This window comes from Antechinus flavipes, chromosome 2, assembly GCF_016432865.1.
Source record: "Antechinus flavipes isolate AdamAnt ecotype Samford, QLD, Australia chromosome 2, AdamAnt_v2, whole genome shotgun sequence".
NCBI lineage: Eukaryota > Metazoa > Chordata > Mammalia > Dasyuromorphia > Dasyuridae > Antechinus > Antechinus flavipes.
In genome coordinates this window covers 192,748,232-192,769,110 of record NC_067399.1, presented here as the reverse complement: position 1 = coordinate 192,769,110, position 20,879 = coordinate 192,748,232, and the positions used below count along the sequence as shown (strand labels likewise).

Below are 20,879 nucleotides of genomic sequence, written 5' to 3'. Positions count from 1 at the left end.
AACCAATCTTGACTACAAACTTTAGACATGTAGACGACTTAATTAATTATTCTGTACATATTATCATTTTGTGGTCAACTTTCTGTGAAAAGTCTATGCAGTATTAATTGAGGCTGGTCTTTCGACCACACATATAACCTTTTTAATCTTCCTTCTCTCCCTTTCTAGAGTGACTACCTCTGGTGAGAAGAGAAAGATGTAGTTTTCTCATCCAGTCAAGTTTTAATCCCTGACATATCATCATCAGAATTCCATCAAGAAGGATACAGTTGTTGACATAGACATATGGAAGAACCAAAAGCCACATAAAGGTAATTGTCTTATACTAATCAATGACATAGATTTATAAACTTGCGTAAGTTTCTTGAACAGAATCTTGTTCTATATGACAATATTTAAAATAAATGACAATATTGTTATTTGTAGGGCAGCTAGGTGACACAGTGGAGTGTCAGCCTGAAGTCAGGAAGGCTCATCCCCATAAGTTGAAATCTGTCCAGACATACTGGTTCTGTGACCGTGGGCAAATCACTTGACCTTATATGCCTCAGTTTCTTCATCTGTAAAATATGTTGAAGAAGGAAATGGCAATATCTTTGCTAAGAAAACCCCAAATGGGATTTTACAATTTGAACATGTCTAAATGACTAAACAACAATGAAAATTATTATTCTTGCCTACTTCATGGTAAAGAACAATCATCCTTAGCTATTTTGAGTTGTACTTGTTAAAAGCACATGACTGTGCTCCTGGACAAATTATTTAACTTCTTAGGGCCCCAGGCAATTTTCTAAGACTATAGGCTACAGAATAGTTGCAAACCTGTATTGGCAGAAGGAGTTTTCTCATCTAAAGTTCCCCAATGCTAATGAAATCATAAAGTCAAACAAAATAATAAATTATAGAATGAGATCTCAGTTTTTATATGCTTTTTGATGAAGAAATACAATTATAATTATATTAAACATACCATAAATGCCTATCTTCTATAATACAATATATTCATATTAGTAAATTCATAATAACAATTAATTGAAAATTAATTCAAATTAATCATATTATTTATTTCATAGAATCTTAGACTCAGAAGTAACTGCAGAGATAATCTTAACCTATATAAAAATTCCTTCTATGATAACCCTCAAAGGTCTAACTTATGTTTGAACAGTTCAGTGATAGAGAATATATTACTTTTATTCTATTGTTGGACACCTCTATTAATTGGAACTTTCTTAGGTAAGATTGAATTTTTACTAACTGTAGCTATACAAAATAAACAATCTATTACCAACCTTCCAAAAATTTTAAGGTTGTTTTCATCTACCTCCCCCGCCAAGTCTTTTCTCTTTGAGCATAATACAGAAAAAGAATACTGTCCCATTTTTCCTATTATATATGTGAAAAAAATTAACTAGATTGTGACTTTGAGGCTTCCATATATAGCTTAAAATTTCCTTGAGACTTTCAAGACACCCTGGGTTGCTAAAGAGTGATATTGGTTATCCACAATTCAGGTTCACAATGAACTATATTCAGATATAATAACTCATGATTTCATAGCACTTCCAGACAATACCACGTAGTTAAAAGCACCGAAATTGAAATCTGGAAGACTTAGGATTTAAGTCTCAAGTTTGATATTTACCAGCTTTTTGACAGTGGGGCAAGTCATTTAATCTCCCCAGCTTCAATAAATCAGATCTCACACCTTAGCCAAAAGGATTAATGTGGTGATTTCGATACAGTGCCCAAGTCATAGTCTAAAGAGAATTCTTCTGGATGGTGATTACACATAAGGACCTGTGGTGAGCTTTTTCTTCTCAAAACGCAGCCAGGTGATAAAAGTTCAGATCTTTTATTATCTTCAATATAGCCCGGTTAGCTTAGAGGCCTATCTCTCTGCTTGGTTCCAAGAGCTCTCTCTGAATGTCGCCAAATCCAAAGGTCTGGTCCTTCAGCCTCTGCCTCTGCTTTCTTCAGCCTCCAGCCAGCTCCACTCTTCATATCATTCCAGTGAAATCTCGACTTGTAGCTTCTTCACTCTAAAGAACTTCTTCGACTGGCCCATTGGCCTATTTATGCTCCTTCCAGAGAGAGGGATTATGGGTTTTCTCCCATAGTGCTCTCTGGCCCAAAGAGCTTCAAGGGAGGTATGAACTCATTGAACTCCAATGAGTAAAGGTGTGAACAAAGCCTTGTATTAATTAGTTCTACTTAGTACCTTGTTTCAGGTTCTGCCCAAAACATCTTCTTGTAAGATTAGATCAACTCTAATTAGTTAGCAGTTAGTAAGGATTCCAACAAGGACCAGTGAGTGGTAAATAAGAGAAGCCTTCTGTCTGAAGGTATCCCTGTTGTCTTTCTTCTAAAGGTTATTTTACAAATATGTTTAATGAGTCATTTTACTGCCATGTAGTTCCTTAATTATCTGTTCAGGGAATTTATGCTATTCAGGATTCTGTCACTAATTGGATATGCAAACTCAACTTCACTCTTTGTTCTTCAGTTTGCTCATCTATAAAATGAGAGGGTTGGACAAAATTTTGCCCCATTGGAGCTCAAAGTCTTTGTTGATTCATTACTGTCATTTGGTCCAATTCATTAAAAAAAAATTGATTAATTACCTACTATATGCAAGACAAGATGACCTCTTAAGATCAGTAGCTAATTTTAAGATTTTGGTCTTGAAGGTAAATTTTGGAAAGGCCATGTTAATTTTTGTCCATTATGAATAAGGAAATCTTTAATGATAAAGTCCTCATTTTTTTTCAGAAGATACTCCATTGCAAGGGCATATTAGATGAAATTTACATATATTTTAATATTAAAATAATCAATTTTCTTAGTGATGTTGATTGGTTGGTTGTTGGCCTTTGTTCTTGAAAAGGACCAAAATGATATTGTTAGGTTAGACTCAAGTTACAATGTGTCTAATTGTGGCAAATCAGATTAATATGAGCTTGAAATGCTTTACCACAGATCAGGCACAAATAGTCCATGTAAAAATCTAAGGAGGGGTATTCTCTAAATTCGTGTATCTCACATTTGTTTTTGAGCTATTCCAGTTTTGCTTTGCTCACAGAGTACAGTACCTTCTTTGAAGATGGCACGCTATGCTGGGCAGTCTTGTGCCAGTATATCTCATATCATGCAATCAACTGGAATTTATTGGATAAAGTGATGTTGTACCTGTCTATTGTGTATTCTATGTGCAGCTACTACTTAAACTGGGTATTTGTACTTTTTTACAATCACAAGCTTAATTTAGGGTCAGGCTTGGGGAAAATTATTAAAACGGAAAGCTAGTCTTCAGCACCCTAATTTTTATCAACCTCTTTTAATGCCACCCTTTAGCCCCTTACATGCCCTACCCAAACCCCATTACTACCTATTATATGGGGCTTAACAAGTTCTATCTTTTTAATACTCTGATCATTTTTCTCTTTCTTGATACCATCAAAATTTCTCTATCCAGTTTTCCATTTTCTCAGGCTTTGCACTCTACTAGGCAAAAAGTATGGTAGCTGTTAATTAGCAAAATTAATCCATACTGATTAGTGCTACTCCTTTGATTCCTTTTTTTGACATAAATTGTGTTCTTGAAGTTCATTGCCAGTAGAATACAAATCCTAAAAGGTTTTTCCAAAACATTAAAGAGTGCAACATTGAGACTAATGACAGGATATCTCTCTGCTGAAGACTGACATGATAAAAAATAAAGAGAATCCCTACCATAATAATAATTATTATTATTATTAAATTATGGTGATGGTAGTAATGATGAGACCCAAATTCTTAGCAGTTTCAATGGACATTATATCTTCTACTGAACTCTGTAATTTAAGCAAAAAAGCCTTTTCTCTCTTCTCCTCGTGAATCACAGTCCATTTCCTTGCTCTCCCTTGGCCATACCACTTACTTGGAAAGCACTACTTCCTTAACTCTGTCTCATGGAGTACCTGTCATCCTTTAAGACTTATTTCAAGCACCATCTCTGAAGCTTTTCCTGATTTCTCCAATTGGTTGTTTGGTAATTTCCTCTCTCTCAAAATAAGAAAGAAAGAAAGAAAGAAAGAAAGAAAGAAAGAAAGAAAGAAAGAAAGAAAGAAAGAAAGAAAGAAAGAAAGAAAGAAAAGAAAAAAGAAAGAAAGAAAGAAAGAAAGAAAGAAAGAAAGAAAGAAAGAAAGAAAGAAAGAAAGAAAGAAAGAAAAGAAAGAAAGAAAGAAAGAAAGAAAGAAAGAAAAAAAGACAAAGCTGCATGAGAAGCTGATCCTTCAGCTTTTGTCCCACCTTATTGGCAGATCACTTCACAGAAGGGGCATTTGATCTCTGGTCATTCTGAAATCAACTTTTCTCAGATCAAGGTTCAAAGCATAGCCAGAGTGCTGCTATTCTGAACTTGGCCTGGCATTGACTGAGGAGGAAACTCTTTTACTTTTCCCCTTAATTCATCCCCATTGTGACACTGTTATTGAACTCCCCCATCATTCTCAGTCCAGCAGCCATAGCTCTCTGCCATCATTGCTCCCAGACTGCTCTCTAACCACTAACTAGAATGAACCCCAAGAGTGAACCTCTAACCAGATGTTTTTAAATAAGCCTGGAGAATTTCAAGCACCTGCTTCCTCTGTTCTCCCTTCTTCCTCCCATCCCAGATACACATGCACTCAGACTCCTGGCACTGAATTCATCCTTTCTCTCTCAGTCTCTCATCAATCCCAGCTCCTAACGAAACCCCTTCTAGCCACAAATCCCCTGTATTTCATACAGTTTTTTTATTGCTTTGGTTAAATTAGATGGATACATCAGAATTATAAGTTATACAATACATCCTTGAGTCTCTAAGAGAGGAGGCCAAAATTACACACTGAAAATGGTTAAATAACAACTGGAGGCAGCGAAGGATAGAGCAGAAAAACAAATGATCCATTTAAAACATATTATAATTCAAAGAAGAGGTTAAGAAAGAGATGGGGGTGGGGAATGTTGTAGAGATCACTAGAGAAAGACTTCATATAAGGGGTTGGTGAACATGATTTTGGATAGATAGAGGAAGGAGATCTCAGAAAAGGCAGAGAATATTTGAAAGCATGAAGGAAGGCAGCAGTAATAATAATGGTTAACTTTCTAATTTTTTACTTTTTTGAGTTCCAAATTCTATCCTTCTATACAGCTAGCAAGTATGAGTCAAGAATTTAGCTCAGGTCTTCTTTAACTTCCTGAGCAATGAGATGACAATGGATAGAGCACAGGAACTGGAGGTAGGAAGACCTGAGTGACCTCAGACATTTACTAGCTGTGTGACCCTAGACAAGTCACTTAACCCTGTTTGCCTCAATTTTCTCATCTATAAAATGACCTGGAAAATGAAATGACAAACTACTGTAGTATCCTAGCCAAGGAAATTCTAAATGATGTCATGGAGATTTAAACATGACTCAAATCATAGAACAATCATGACAACTTCCTGACTCCAAGGATAATGCTGTATCTACTACCCAATGATGCACTTTGTAATACTTGCCAGTGTATATCAAGTTAGGGAAAAAACACATATTAACATTATTTATGTTTTGTTGTATTTTTATCTTTTAAAATATTTCCTAATTCCATTTGTATCTGCTTCTGACCACCTTGAGTAGAGCTTTGGAACATGTGTTTGTTGCCCCCAGGCTGGAGGTTTTAACATCTCTGCACTGAATTTTAATGAACAATGCTGCCTCAATGAACATGTATTTTTTGATAACGAACTCAGTCTAGTTGCTGAAGAGACTGCTGAAGTTAAGAAGTTGTAGGAAATAAGCAAAAAATTGAATTAAAAGGAAACATATATCTCTAAGTAGTGGGCAAAGAAGTTTCCATTCTATGCAGGCAACACCTAGAGATTTTTTTAACATGGAAGTGACATGATGCTGTCAGGGTTCTGTCCCTTTTCTATGATTCCTGGTCAAGATAGCTTCATTCAGAGCAGAGTGAAAACTCACTAAGTGATTTACTGATTTCTCAGACTCTTTCAGGAGTCAGGTGCTGTTTTTTTCAACATAGGCTTTCTTTTCTCTGTTCCATCCAAATTTATCTCTTAATTACAAGAGGTTTCTTCACCCCTTTAGTTAACAATTATTTTCCCTTATAAAACTGATGACAAAGGATAGAATAAAAAGCCCACTGTTTAAGCTAACTACTAAGGTCCAGGCTCAGGTTCTTGAGGACAGAAAGCAGGCTTTGCTATGGGTGAAGTATTTTATGCTCCTAAGCTTCTTTTCTCATCCTTATATAAAACGAGGGAGTTGAATGCCTCTAAAGTTTCTTCCAGCTCCAGACCTATTCTGCTAATACCCGAATTCTGGGTTCACTCTTATTCTTTAGAAACTAATATCCTGATCATTTGTGTACTCAAAAACTCTTAGGTTTCCTCTCACAATGGTTCTGCCTTTCTCCCAAACTACTCTCTTTGTCCTATTTCCTCCCTGTCAAGCCATCCTTGAGCTTGTATCAACTATTATCCTTACCCTAGGCTTACAGCAATATTTAGATTTAAGGGAAATTTTGACCTGATATATCAAAATTAGGTTCCATGAGTGCTGAGCTGTGAATACCTAGGGAGGCCATGGTAGCCACCACTGTAGGAAATCCAATTTTCTGTAAACTAGAGCTCAAGAAAAATCATACGCTTCATTCAATCTTTTGTAGGAAAACTATATTGCTGAAAGGAAGAGGGGAAATTTTGCAGAATTTTCTTCTGCATGGTAAATGTTTGAGAGCAAAAAAAAATAGAGAGAGTATCATGAAAGCTGACATATACTGAAATAACTTCATCATGAACTAATGGAGCTGACATTATTTACACATTTCTCTGAACACAGTTCACTTAAACATAGACAAGAAGCAGTTGACCTTTGATCAATTTAAATATCATTTAAGGATTGGATACAGGTTAAAATTCTTCTCAATCTGAGATTATCTAGGCTATAGGCTAACAGTTTTTCCAAAACAAGAGACTCAAATTACTTACCCTTATTATATGGGACTAACTGTGAGTAATTGGCTGCTTTCCTCTTACCTGAAGTGGAGGGATTCTGAGGAATCAAGTGATTGATAGAGGAGGTGGGAAGTAGAGACTTTAGTAGAGGAAGGAGAAATAATTTTAAAATGGCACTTCTGGGAGCAAATTGCCCTAAGTTGGCTACTTAAACAGGCTGAATGTATTAGAAGAGTGTCGGGACATGAGAGAGAAAAGGTAAGAGAGAGGATCAGCAAGAAACATGGGATAGTGATGATTCTACCATGGTCATTGATGGCAATCAGGAATGTTCTATTTTATTCCATCTTTAACACATTTATTATAGGTTACTCAACTCTAGTCTAGGTAATATCTAATGGAGGGAGAAGGGGGGAAAGAAGATAGCAAAAGTGAAGTAATATTTCAGGAATCCCTCAAAAGTAATAGAATGCTGCAGCATACCTCAGGGTCACCAGAAATCATAAAGTAATAATGATTCACATTTATGTAGTATTTTAAAGTTTACAAAGCTTTTTTTTTTTTCATGTGAGATCAGTAATGCAAACAGTATCTCCAGTTTGTGCTGTAATACTTAAGGAAAATGAGATTCAAAGACTGATTTCTATGGGGTCAAATAGCTCACAAGCATCAGAGCCAATACATGAATCAAAGTTTTTGACTAGTGTAATTAGAGTATTGATTACAATAGGCTAACAGTTAGTACTCTTTTCTCTAATATATATAACTACAAGGTATATAGTACACAAGGTATTCAGGATGCTCATTATAAAATTACTTTCATATTGTTTTCCTTTTGGAATTACAGTTTGTGCTGAAGAATTTCCAAGTAACTTGTCATTATCAGATGTTTTCTGAAGATGACTTGAATTTGATCTAAAATAGGCACCTGAATCAGTTTATGTCTTCTCTGAAGAATGTAGGTATGGAGGAGGTTCTTTATAATCCACAGGATTCTCTGAACATCCCACAAAGCAGCAATATCAAATTTGATTAGAAATGGATCTTAAAGGTCATATTTTAATTTAGAAAGCTGCAAAATAGCATTGTTTCTGTTGTATCATATTTTTATTTATTTTAAAATCATCCTCCAATTAGATTTTAATATAATTTGGTCCAGTCAAAAGTTTTGATGCTGCAAAAAAAGTTTTATATTTCTGGAACTAGAGTCCCTATAGGGCTTGAAATAGATTTTTTAAAACTTCAGAGAGACCCCAGAATCAGTCTTTTTTTTTCTAAGAGTTGAGCAGTAAACTAAAATGCATGTTTTCCAGATTTCACTTTTCTCAACAGATGTACTGGGGGATGGAAAAAGTCTATTATTATCATGGGGTATACATGAAGATACTCTGTCATTTGGTGGTACTCAGATTTAGCACCTGAGTTTGATTTATCAACCATTCAGTAATATTCATTGAGTACCTACTATGTGAAATCACTATTTTATTTGCTATAGCGATTCAAAAATTCCACTTACAGAGCTTATTCCTTAATTTCATGCATTTAACAGTTTACAATAGACAGTATCAACCACTGGGTTGGGAAAAAACAATGTGAATTCCCCAGAGAATACTCTGGTGGAATGTGACCAGATAAGGAAATTTCTTTGCTATTTTCTTTGTTTTTTTAAAAAAATAAGATAAATATTTCCCTTGGTTCCTTGCCCATTAATGTTTCTTCTCTGATAATAGTTTACATTCTGATTCTGTGACTTGCACCTGCTCTTTTACAAGAACACTGAGCTAGATGTTATTTAAAGATTATTATTTATTGCTAATAACAACAGGTATTTAGTATTTTTGCTCAAATTTCTGGGAATATCTCAGTAAAATATTCTACAAAAAGCTGGGTTGGAATGAGCACGGAGTTCAATCTCTTTGTCCTCTAATAAAATCAATCCTCTTTTTTTATATCATATGTAACAGTAATTTGAGTTGGATTTTCTTCCTTCAATTCTTCCTTCAAAAGCAAATTCATTACCAAAATGAGAAGCACAGTTAATAGTCAGCAAGCTCATATTAAGCAATTACTAAATATTGTTAGAGGTAATGTTTAAGGGGGGTAGGTAGATATATTGGAAAAGCCTAATAGTTCATTATATTGGTCTTCACAAAATGTTTCTGTTTGTAACACTAGCCTTTTATGATAGTAAGCTCTAGTTTTGTCCATTATAAGGCAGAACTGTCACTTATTGGGGATAAGCTCTCTGGGAACCTGCTCTCCATTTTCTCTGTGAATACCAAAAGCCAGATCTGTCCAAAAATCATATGGAAATATTCTGCATTCATAGTAAAAATAAGAGAGGGTAGAACTAAACCTTGCCCCCCCCAAAAAAAAAGCATTAAGTAAGCAATGTAAGAGAGAGACAGAGAAAGGGAAATAGACAGAAACCATGAGGACAAATAAAATGAGATTATAACATCACTATTATCAGTGTTTGAGTTTAATTGGCCTTTACTTTTAGTTTCCTTCCTCCCTCATTCCCATGAATCATTTCACCTTCCTTGAATCATAAATCCTTAAGAGCTTTGTAATTTTTTTTCAAAAATGATTTTTACTTTCAGCTCTTCTTCCAATCCTGTTTTTAATGCTTCCAACATCCTTAATTATGGAATAGTTTAAATCTTGATACTATCTCTTTAGCATTTTTACATTGTAATCTGAGTTCAACTCATTACATAATCAAAAATAAACACTTTCATTCTGGTAAGGCATTAAATACTCATTTTAACCAGGAAAGATTTGATCAAGGGCCTTAAAGCACTACATGCAGGGTAGGAAGGGGATAAATTCAAAGGACTGCTGTGATCAGTTTATAAAAGATAAGTGCTTAAAAGAAGAACAAAATAACCATGTTTTTGTCGCTATGATGTTTTAATTTCTAAATCTCTGTTTTAAAAGCTGTTTTCAAGCATTCTCTGTCCAGTACTTACATATACAGTGTGGCTGTCCTAAAATAGCCTCAAATGTAGCCAGCTAATTTCTGTTTCCAGGGTAACTGACCTAATTTGCATTGACTTTTAGTGAAGGGACTAAAGCCTATAAACACACTGTGATAGGTAAATCCCTGAAGTTATAGAGTATTATATTGAACATCGCATTTAAACGTACAAGCAAAATATTCTGGTCTCTATTGAGCTGGGGGAAAAGAACCTGGGACTCTCACATGTCCCTACAAAAGTCAAACAAATATGTTTTAAAATATATCTCATTTGATATGGGTATTCTGTCCAGTGAATCAGATCACAGCCCATTCCTGTTTGTCCATCCCATGTGACTTTTGCCATCTCAAAAATTAGCTTTCAAGAGCGACTCTTTCTTATTTTCCTTGAGCTTACAGTGGCACCAATGGACCATACACATTGCCCATCATTCATTTTTGCCATAAAGACCAGCATATCTTTACTTTTTTTAATATTTAAAGAGTTATTTCTTTTTATGCATTTTTTTATTTTAAACTTACATACAAAGTGAGAAAGGAAAAGAAGAGCATTGTCATGTATACAATAGGCCATAAAAAGGATTTGATCCAAAACAATAAATTCCCACTTCAAGAAAAACCTATATAAATGCTACACATCATTTTCAAGACTGCTCAGCCTTTCTTTGCTTATTTGTTGTTTTTCTTTTCCTTCTCTGTTTTCCTTTCTTTAAACTTTTTTTCCCTTCCTCACTCTACCACCCAAAAGAAGGCTGCAATTAAGCATTTATATACACATTATAAATAGATATCTATAAATATACGCATATATACTCATATATGTATGTATATACATACACACATAGGTATAAAATCATACCATGCTTATTTCTCCTATCATCTGGTTTTCTGAAGGTGGATAGCATTTTCCTTCATAATTCTGTCTTCCCAAGTTTTTCTAAATCAGCCAACTCATCATATATCACAGCAATCTTCCAACTGAGTCACATCATATCTAAGAGATTGTCTATGAATTTTCTGCATTCTTTCTATTCTTGATTGCATAGGTTTTGATCCTATAAGAACATTTTAATTTAAATAATCAAAATTATTATTTTTATATTTCAACAATGCTTTCACTTTATAATATAGCTTAAGGTCTGATACCAAATCTATTTCTTTTATATATTTTCCCCCTGGTGTTTTTGAAGTTCCTGGCCTTTTGTTCTTCCAAATGAATTTTATTATCATTATTCTACCTTGGTAAAAACAATTTTAATAATTTAATTGGAATGATATTGAATACATAGATTCATTAGGTAAAACTGTCATTTAAAAATTATATTAGCTGTACTTCATGAACAACATATGTATTATTTCAATTATTTACATCTGAGTTTGTATAAAAAGTGTTTTATGTTTTGTTCCTGTGTCTGTTTTGGGCAGGTATAGGCTTAGTATTTTATACTGTTTAGATATTTTAAGTGATCTAAAACAATAGGGAGCCATTTTGCTGACAGAGTAAAATTTCTCTGTTTTTTACTTTTTATTAAATTTGTTTTAACTTTATCTGAGATTATGATTACTACCTCTGCTTTTTCACATACTTTATGTTTATATCTCTCATTTTTACAATATTTTCTGAAAGCAACATCCTATTGAATTCAAAATTTTAATATGCTGTTTTTATTTTATAGATAAATTTGTCCCATTCACTCTTTAAACTATAATCACTTCTTGTGTATTTTCCTCCTTTCTATTTTTCCTCCCTATACTTCTCATCCTATTTATTTCATATTCCCTCACAGCTCTGCTTTACTTCTACCTGCTTTGTTCTTCTTTTTATCAATCTACCCACCCATCTAAGAGTACCTCCCTTATTCTCTTTCCTCACCCTATCGCGTTGCCCTCTAATTTCTTTATAAATTTGAAAGAATTTTATAACCTTGTAGTATATATAGTTTCCTCTTTAACTTTTTTCTGATGAGAGCAAGTTTCCAGTACTACCTACCCCATCTCCATTAGCTTCTTCTGTATCTGTTTTTCCTTTTATGCCTCATTTATGAAATAATTACTCCTTTTCATGTCTCTCTACAGGTTTATTTTTTTTAAGAATCATCCCATCATACTCAACTCAGCCCATGTCTTTCTTTCAAATTACCCAAATAATGATTACAATCATGATAGTACTGCTAATATTTTCACATATATGAACTAACCAGTTTGCCTTTGTTGACTTCCTTATAATTGGTATTTAATGTTTATCTTATATTTCTCCTTAACATTGTTTGAGTCCATTAAATATTCTTTTTAGGGTAATTATTCTTAACTTTTCTTGGTAAGTTGCCCTTGGTTATAACCACAGTTCTTTTGCTTTATGAAAGATAATATTTTAAAACCTATGGTCCTTCAATATTATAGTTGCCAGGTCTTGTCTAGCTTATTATAGCTCCAAAATATTTTAAATTATTTTGGGTTTTTTGTTGTTGTTGTTGTTGTTGTTGCTTCTAATATTTTTTTCCTTAACTGGTAGCTTTGAAACTTGGCTATTATATTCCTGCAAGTTTTCCTCCTGATGTCTCTTTTAGGTATTAATCAGAGGAATTTTTTAATATTTCTATTTTGCCTTCTTCTTCTAGAACTTCAGGGTAATTTTCTTGGTAATTTCTTTTAACATTGTATCAAGATTCTTTTTTATTAATCATAATGTTCAGGTAGTCTGGTGTTCTTATATTATTTCACTTTGATCTGTTTTCCATATTGGTTGTTTTTTCTGATGAGATGTTTCACTATCTCTTCTATTTTTTTCATAATTTTGATTTTGTTTTATGATTTCCTGGGATCTTAGGATTTTATTAGCTTCCCCTTTCCCTTTAAGATTTTGATTCTCTATCTCCAATTGACTGATTTCTTAAGTTTTCTTGATTTTCGTGGATTGCTCTTATTTTTTCCTAATTTTTCCTTGATCTCTCTTATTTGATTTTTAACATCCTTTTAAAGTTCTTCCAAGAACTGTTTGCTTGGGATCATTTGACATTTCTTATTGAAAAAGGAGCGATTTTTTAACTTCATTATCTTCCTCTAAATATGAACCCTGACCTTCTCTATCCCCATAGTAACTATCTATGGTTGGGTTCTTTCTTGTTTGCTTACTCATTTTTATTTATTTGTCATTTTGTTTTATTTTGTTTTTAGCAGCTATTTGTGTAATCAAATTATAGTACCCAAGTATGGGGAATGATATTCCAAGCTTCGGGTCCTTTTTACTGTTATTTTCTGAGATCTGTCTCAGGGACTAATTTTGTGCTCTCCTCTTCAGTCCTAAAACATAAGTAAAACCTTTCCTGACATCTTCCAAAATTGTCTTAGGAGTACAACTGCTTTAACCTATGTTTATTTCTACTTCACTGAGGTAATGTTATTTCTTTTGGGGGGAAGAAATTTGAAGACCTAAAAGTTTTCTGATCAACTCTCCTATCTTTGCAAAAATCTCTCCCCATCTTTTATATTCATTCCTTGCTTCTCTTTGCTTTCTTTGCTTCACATTACATCTCCTTCCTAACTGCTGGTTTATAATGTATGTCAGTCTATTCACACCCAATGTACATCTCTTCATAGCCCTTTGGGTGTTTTTCAACTTTAGTTCTTCAGAGACTCTAGTGTTCCATGACACAAAGACATATAACTAAATAGATATCTGAGGAAGAAATGAGGGAAAATGAGAGGAAGAGGGAGGGAGGGAGATGGGGGGAAGAAAAAAGAGGGAAAGAGAGAGAAGGGGTGAAGAGAGAGGAAGTGTAGAGAAGGGGAGAAGAAGAGAAAGGGAAAAAGAAAGAGAAAAAGGAAGGGTGAGGGATTGAGAGAGAGACTTCTTGATGGAATGATTCGAGATTCTTACTTTAATAAAACTAATACCCTAAAAAATTGTTAGGTCCAACAAAAGTTGTAAGTGCAAAATTTTCAAAATTATCATTTTATTGTATCTATTCTTACTCGTGTAAAGAAAAATATTCTACTCACGAAGACAGGTGAATTTTTACAAGAACACATGCAAAGATTATTCCTACCATGTTCATTACATACAGATACCATATTCATTACATACAAAAAAAAAGTATGTCTCATATCCTATAAATCTATAGACATATTCTAATTTGACATTGCTAAACATTTTTCTTCCACGGTTTAGGAGGCAGTTCTCTAAATAGTTGAATCTAGTGCAAATTGTGCCAAGTAAGAACAGGTACAAGTCTATGCAACAATATAATACATAAATATTATTCAGTGTTTATTTTATGTTAAATATTGTGCCAGGAACTAAGAAAATATAAAATTTTGTAAAACTCTGAATTTCATGGAGCTTATATTCTAGAAGGGTTAATATGCCTCATATGTAAACTATAATATAAGATTTTGTTGTTTAGTGCTTTTCTGTTATCTGTGACTCTTTGTGACCCCATTTGGCATTTTCTTAGCAAAGATTTGCCATTTTCTTCTCCAGCTCATTTTACATATGAGAAAACTAATGCAAACAGGGTTAAGAGAGTTGCCAAGGGTCACATAGCTAGTAAGTGTCTGAGACCATCCAGTTCTGGCACTCTATCCACTATGTCTCATAGATGCTCAAAATTTTAAAATAAATAAACTTTTCATAAGAGAAGCAGAAAGTAAATGACAGTTGACTTAAAAAAAATAAGAATTAAAGTTATTAAATGTATGCTGCAATATTCTGGATGTGATATCCAGATTACAGTTTCAACTGTAAGCTACTGAAAAGAGTAAGAAAAATTATTAAGATATTAATATGTTAATTATTTTATACTGAATTTTTTACATACCATATGGACAAGAAAACAGCCCTCATAGATCTAAAAGGAATCTCAGAAGTAATCCAGTTCAACCCACTCATTTTATAAGTGAAGAAACTTAGGCCCAGTGAAATTATTTGACTTGTTTACAGAAGTACTAAGTGGCACAATTAGGATTCAAATCCAAATCCAGAGTTTATATAGTTATAGTTCACTATATCTTTTTGCCTCTCTCTATATATAGATAGATATTGTATGAGCTTAGCAACCCGTCAGGAGCTTCATTTCTCCATTTTGTAAGAATTCTATTTTAAAATTTATAGATGAAGATAGAAATTAAATCAATTCATATTTTTATAAAGGAGAAGGTTTTTAGAAAAAATCATTAAAAACATCATATCTGCAGCCAATATTTATGAAGATTTTTAATATTTTTATTAATAGTTCTAATTTATAGGGCACACTCTTATTTTAAAAGGTTCTTTTCTGACAACACATAAAACATAGGTAACATCAAAATAGTTTTCCTTTTTAAAGATGAGGAAGCTCAGACTCAGAGTTATTGTTATAATCATTAAATGATTAATGGCTGTTAAACAAAGTTATAATTTTCAGTTTTACAGATAGAACAAATAGCATGTATATTTGTCTTGAAATTAGAGAATGTTGTTGAATGGAAAGTCTAATACACAAAGTCCCCAACACATTGTTGCAAGGGAGGTACCAAAATAAGATGAGATAAGAAAGAATCTGTTCTGAGCTTCAATTGTTAAGGGTGGAAAATCAGTAGTTTCTAATTTTAGTTAATTATTTTTTTTCTATTTAGTTGCTATTTAGTTGTTTTATTTATGCTATAGAAGAACTAAGGATACTGTCAGTACTCCCTTTAAATACCTTGGACAAATCCCCAGTTGCCCTACCTTAGTTATGGCTTTGGTAGTAATGATTGAAGTTGGAAATCCATTACAGATCTTTTGATTCCAGGCCCAATAATACTTCCACTTCATAATGCCTTCCTACAGACAAAAAGAATCACAGAATTTCAGAGTGAAAGAAAATCTTAACAGCCTTTTATTACAATCTATACCTGCAAGGAATCATTATCATAATATACCTGACAAGAGTTTATACCAACTCTACTTTGACACCTCCAAGGAAGAGGGACCTACCATGTCTCAAAGCAACCAATTCTATTTTTAGACGGTTCTAATTGTAAAGAATTGTTTTGTTCTGTTTTGTTTTGTTTTCCTTTCTGAAATCCAGCATAAATTTTCCTCTTTGCAACTTCTATCCATAACTTCAGTTCTGCCTTCCAGGCCAGATCTTTTAAACATCACTGACGGTGTCTCAGCAATCACATCTGCCAGTTCTGCCATGACCCAAGGCTATTGTTGATCTGACAGGTAACTTGAATTCAACCATGACAACTAAGTCTTCTATTACTGTCTACTTACATATCATGGGTATCAACTCCCTGATAGTCACTATTGTTCTGTCATTCCCAGTATAAAAACCCTTCTTTTTTTGCAGACAAAATGGAAGCAAAAATCAGGTTTGGGAAGCTTTGTTTTCTCTGTGTTGTTAGTTGTCATTGCCCCATTCACCTGAAGCAAAAGAATTTCCCTTCTTTAATCATCCATTTTCTCTCAAAATAGCAAAAATCCCTTCTTGTTGTCCTTAGTTTCCCTCAACAGTCTCCATTCATTCTGAGCTTTAGCAGTTCTGACACTATTTTTAGAGTTCTGTGCAACATTCATATATTCATTCTTTGTTACCTGGATTTGCTTCCATATGCCGCACAATTCTTTAAAAAATCTAAATTGGTTAGTGAGTTCTTTTTTTACATTTTCTTCAGACAGATTCTATTTTACCCTCTTCTCACTGGAATTGTTTCTCTTTGTGGCTTCAGAATTTCATTCTTGAATATCCGTCATACCTCCTGGAATGACTTGCACCTGAAACAGTTTACTCTATGGGGACCCTACATCTATTTTTCATCTCAGCATTTTGAAGTCTATTTTCCAAAATCTGAGTGTGTGTGTCAAACTATGTCCAGATTTTCTCCGATCTAACACAACTCTAGAATGGAGTGGTGATTCTTCCTCTGATACCACCTCAGCAACCAATTCCTCACTGTCAATAAAAATCAAATTCAGAATGGAATTTTTCCTTGATGATCTTTCTATCTTTTGAAGGATAAAAATATAACCAAGATAAGTCAAGAAATTATTGGGTACTCTCTTTTTTGACAGTGAGAGAGCTTTAGCAGATGTCTGGATAAGTGAATTCCCATATCCATTTCATATCATGCCTCAGTGCCAGACTTGTGATTTGTTCCTTAAATTCCTCATCTATTTTCACTTTCTGTCAAGGACATATATAGAATACTATAATGACAAATCACTTCTGTTTCTCTCTTTTGTGATCTTTGCATAAATATTCTGTCATACTCCTCCCTCTCTCACCACTACCCCAAGTACCCACATATCCAGATTTTCTCCCCCTAATATATCTTCTTAATAAGCGGTGTTACCCTATCTATCTAGAATCATGGTACAATCATTGATCTCATCCCACCAAGCCTCAATGATACTTGTGATCTGAAACTTACTTTCTTGTACTAGGGCTTCTATTTTCTTTTGTTTGTCGCATAAATTTGGGGCATCTGTGTACAGATATATGAAGCCATTTCACTATTGCCTGCTTTTTTTGGATTTAATCCCCTGTCATTTTCTAGATCCTCTTTCTTCTTAGTCACTACCTTTTATACTATCTAATTTGAGGGATTTACATAAGCAGTGTTCTCCTTCCTAGCCCCTTTGATTTGATTTGGCAAAGTACCTGGTAAAAATACATGTTGATAAGCCATCTCTAGACAGGAATTGTTCATCTCTATATTTTAAATGGTGGTTCAGAAATTCAAATCTTTTTTTCAGACTTACCCTTCTTAATTAGCTATTCACTTCCTAAATTAATCTTTCTCTTCTTCCCTCTTTGCCTTCAATAAGCAACAATGAAGAAAACACAACTTGTGCCCCTGTAGTCTTCAGGCTTTTGCCAAGACTTTAAAATTGTTGACAATGTTTATAGGTTCCTTCTGGAAGTATAATTTGTGCTCATGTAAATTGCAAGACCTTGGTAGTTGTTTGAGCAGCTCTCTACTATATCTAGGATGACACTGTTGTCATATTGGAAAATAGTTTTCATTCACTGTCTTATTGCTTAGAGTTTTCTATCTCACCATCTCCATCTTCTGCTGACCTCTTGATTTCCTTCAAGTTTCAGCTAAAATCTTACAGAAGAAGTCTTTCCCAATTTCCCCTAAATGCTAGTACTTTCCCTCTGTGAATTATCTCCAATTTATCCTATGAATATCTTATTTTTACATTATTATTTGTATATTAGACTGTGAACTTCTTGAGAGCATAGATTACTTTGTGACATTTCTTTGTATCCCCAGCACATAGCACAGATCTTGGCATATAGTAAGTTTAATAAATACTTGTTGATTGACAGGCCCTATTAACACATATCATTCTTTGGAGGAAAAAGAGCTGCTTCCACTTCTTCAGAACATCTAGATCCTTCCTCTTCAGGAAGAGTCTTACATCTGTTTTTAAACTCCAATTGTATAGCTGCCCTTTTCCTTTCCTTTCTCTTGTGTTTTGTGCCTTCCTGTTTGCCATCATCCTGACAAGAGTCATCTATTGTTTTCTCCACTCCAAAATTCTTCCCTACCCTTTTGAAGTCTCACTGCTGTTTCATTCAAGAACATTTCATCTTTCCTTATAACTTAGCAGGTATATGTGTGAGGGGGTGGGGAAGGGAAATCCTTTCACCTTCTCCTCCAAAAGAAAGATCATTTTATGTTTGGATCACAAATAAGTCACTGAGTGGTAGAAGAAATATAAGTGTCACATACTTTATGGAAGTCACTGCCTATTTTCCCTACTCTCCGTGATGGTTGAGAATTTTTCAGTCTTGTTTCTTCTACCTGCTTGTGGGTGCTGCAATCTTGACCCTAAGCATCTGGTTAAAACTTTTAAAGCCAGTTATTCCCCTTATTCAAATTCTTTTCCTTTGTTTCAACAAGTCAGCAGCCACTATCATACCTACATCACCTTTAGCCTTGTACCAAATCTCCATTTCATTTATTTGTCCCATTTACTGATCCCTTCTATCAATTTGTTTAACATTCTAATTTTTCCACTTACCTTTTTTTTTATAACTTATGCTGCCTTGTCTTGCCTTATGCTTTCTCCTTCTTCTTTAGTCTATTACTTCAGAGAATACCCCTGCATCTTTGTTGCTCTTCTTTAATCCATATTTATCTATATAGATATGTATGTATTAATTGATATATTTATAGATGGATTAAGGATATATATGTATGGATATGTGTATATATGTGTGTACATGTGTATATATACCTATATCCATATATCTATAACATATATACATATCATTATATACATGTGTATATATATTCTAACTCTTAATTGTCCTTGATCTTGTTTCTTTTTCAGTCTTGAAGATTCTGAACAGGCATTCAGAGATCTGCTTGAAGGTTTTTCTCCTTCAAATTCTCAATTTCTCCCAATTTTTCCTCCCCTAATTCAACTTCTGACCTACTTCACCAGTTCAAACATCTCCAAATCATTCATATAATTTCCATCTTAATCTTTTTCATTTGAAGCCCTTCACTTTTTTTCTGTTTCTTCTCCTTTAGAAGCTAGAAGTAGAACCAGCTGGCTATAATTCCAATATCCTATTCTTGCAATTTGAAAGAAATACAAGTGAATTGTATAGGAGAGAGAAAACTGATGAAAACCACACTGAGATGAAAAGTACCTGTCTTCAGAAGAAACATTTTCATTGAAATTTCTAAAGGAAAATTTCAATAGTTTGAACATTAGTTTTGTTAGAAGCTGGTTTTTAGAGCAGTATCATAGCAGAGAGAATTGTTGATAAACATTTCCATGAATACTTTCTAAGTATTTCTGATTGCTGTCCTCAAACAATGAAAAGTATGAGCTGTTCCAGAGACCTTCTTATTCACGCTAGAGTGAAGGGTCATTCATCTTTTCCTGATGATGTGATCATCACCCACATAGGTGACTGCCTAGGAGCTATTCTGGATAATATTCCTTTGAATAAGTGGATATGTCATCCTCCCAAAACATATAGACAGTGAAACCCACTGCAAAAGTATAAGATAGACCTTCTTCTACCAGGTTCTCCCTCCCTAACTGGCTCTCTCTACTACTAACTGCTACATTGGCACTTTCAGGTGGGGATGAACAAAATAAATCTCAGTGAAGCAATACCAGGACTGTAGAACTCCCACCAGAAATTTTAATATCTGCATCTGTGATTGATGAGGCCAATCTTCCCATCATTTCATGGGGGATTTACATGCATAACTCTCATTAGCATTAATGTGAATTTCTTGCATAAATTTTAACACAAGAAAGTAAGGAAAGATAGAATCTGATGTCTATGTTTTTTTTTTTCAGGCTAAAGGCTTCAATCTTTCAGTCTTTCAGATTGCTTGCCATGCTGGGTGCATTTAAGCCACAAGTTTTCTTTGTAGAGAAATTGACCTTGAACTGGATTCTGAACTTGTAGAACCACAACCTTCTCCTATATTGGTTCTATCATCCTTATAAATGTATAGATCCTATTACCAAAATTGATCCTTCAGCTTCCCATTTGAGTGTCATGCTATTCAATGATAACATGAATTTCATTCTAAAATAGGTCAAGTCAAGTCAAGAAGTTAGCAAACATTTATAAAGCACTTACTATGTACCAGACTCTATCCTAAGCTCTGGGGATACAAAGAAAGGCAAAATAGTCTCTGCTTTCAAGGAATTCACAGTACCATGGGGAATATGATATGCAAATAAAAATAAACAGGATAAATTGGAAATAATCTTAGAAATAATCAGTAACACTGATGAGTCTGGGAAAGAAATCTTACAGAAAGTGGACAGACAGTGAAAACACAGAATCAAGAGATGCTGTGATATAATGAACAAAAATCACTGTGTATTCTACTCCATAGAGGATAGTAAGATTGCAAATAGAGATTGCAAACATAGAAAGGAGAAGAACATCAGATTTTTTATGA

At 33.9% G+C, this 20,879-nt stretch overlaps 1 protein-coding gene across 12 annotated transcripts in view; it reads left to right on the top strand.

Annotated features, from left to right (window-relative positions):
• MYT1L (myelin transcription factor 1 like) overlaps positions 1–20,879 on the top strand; it is a 692,774-nt gene that overhangs the window by 318,642 nt on the left and 353,253 nt on the right. For all 12 annotated transcript variants that reach the window (XM_051976041.1, XM_051976033.1, XM_051976034.1 and 9 more), the window contains one exon: positions 169–311. The gene's annotated coding sequence lies outside the window, so the exon portion shown is untranslated. The remainder of the gene's footprint in view (positions 1–168; positions 312–20,879) is intronic.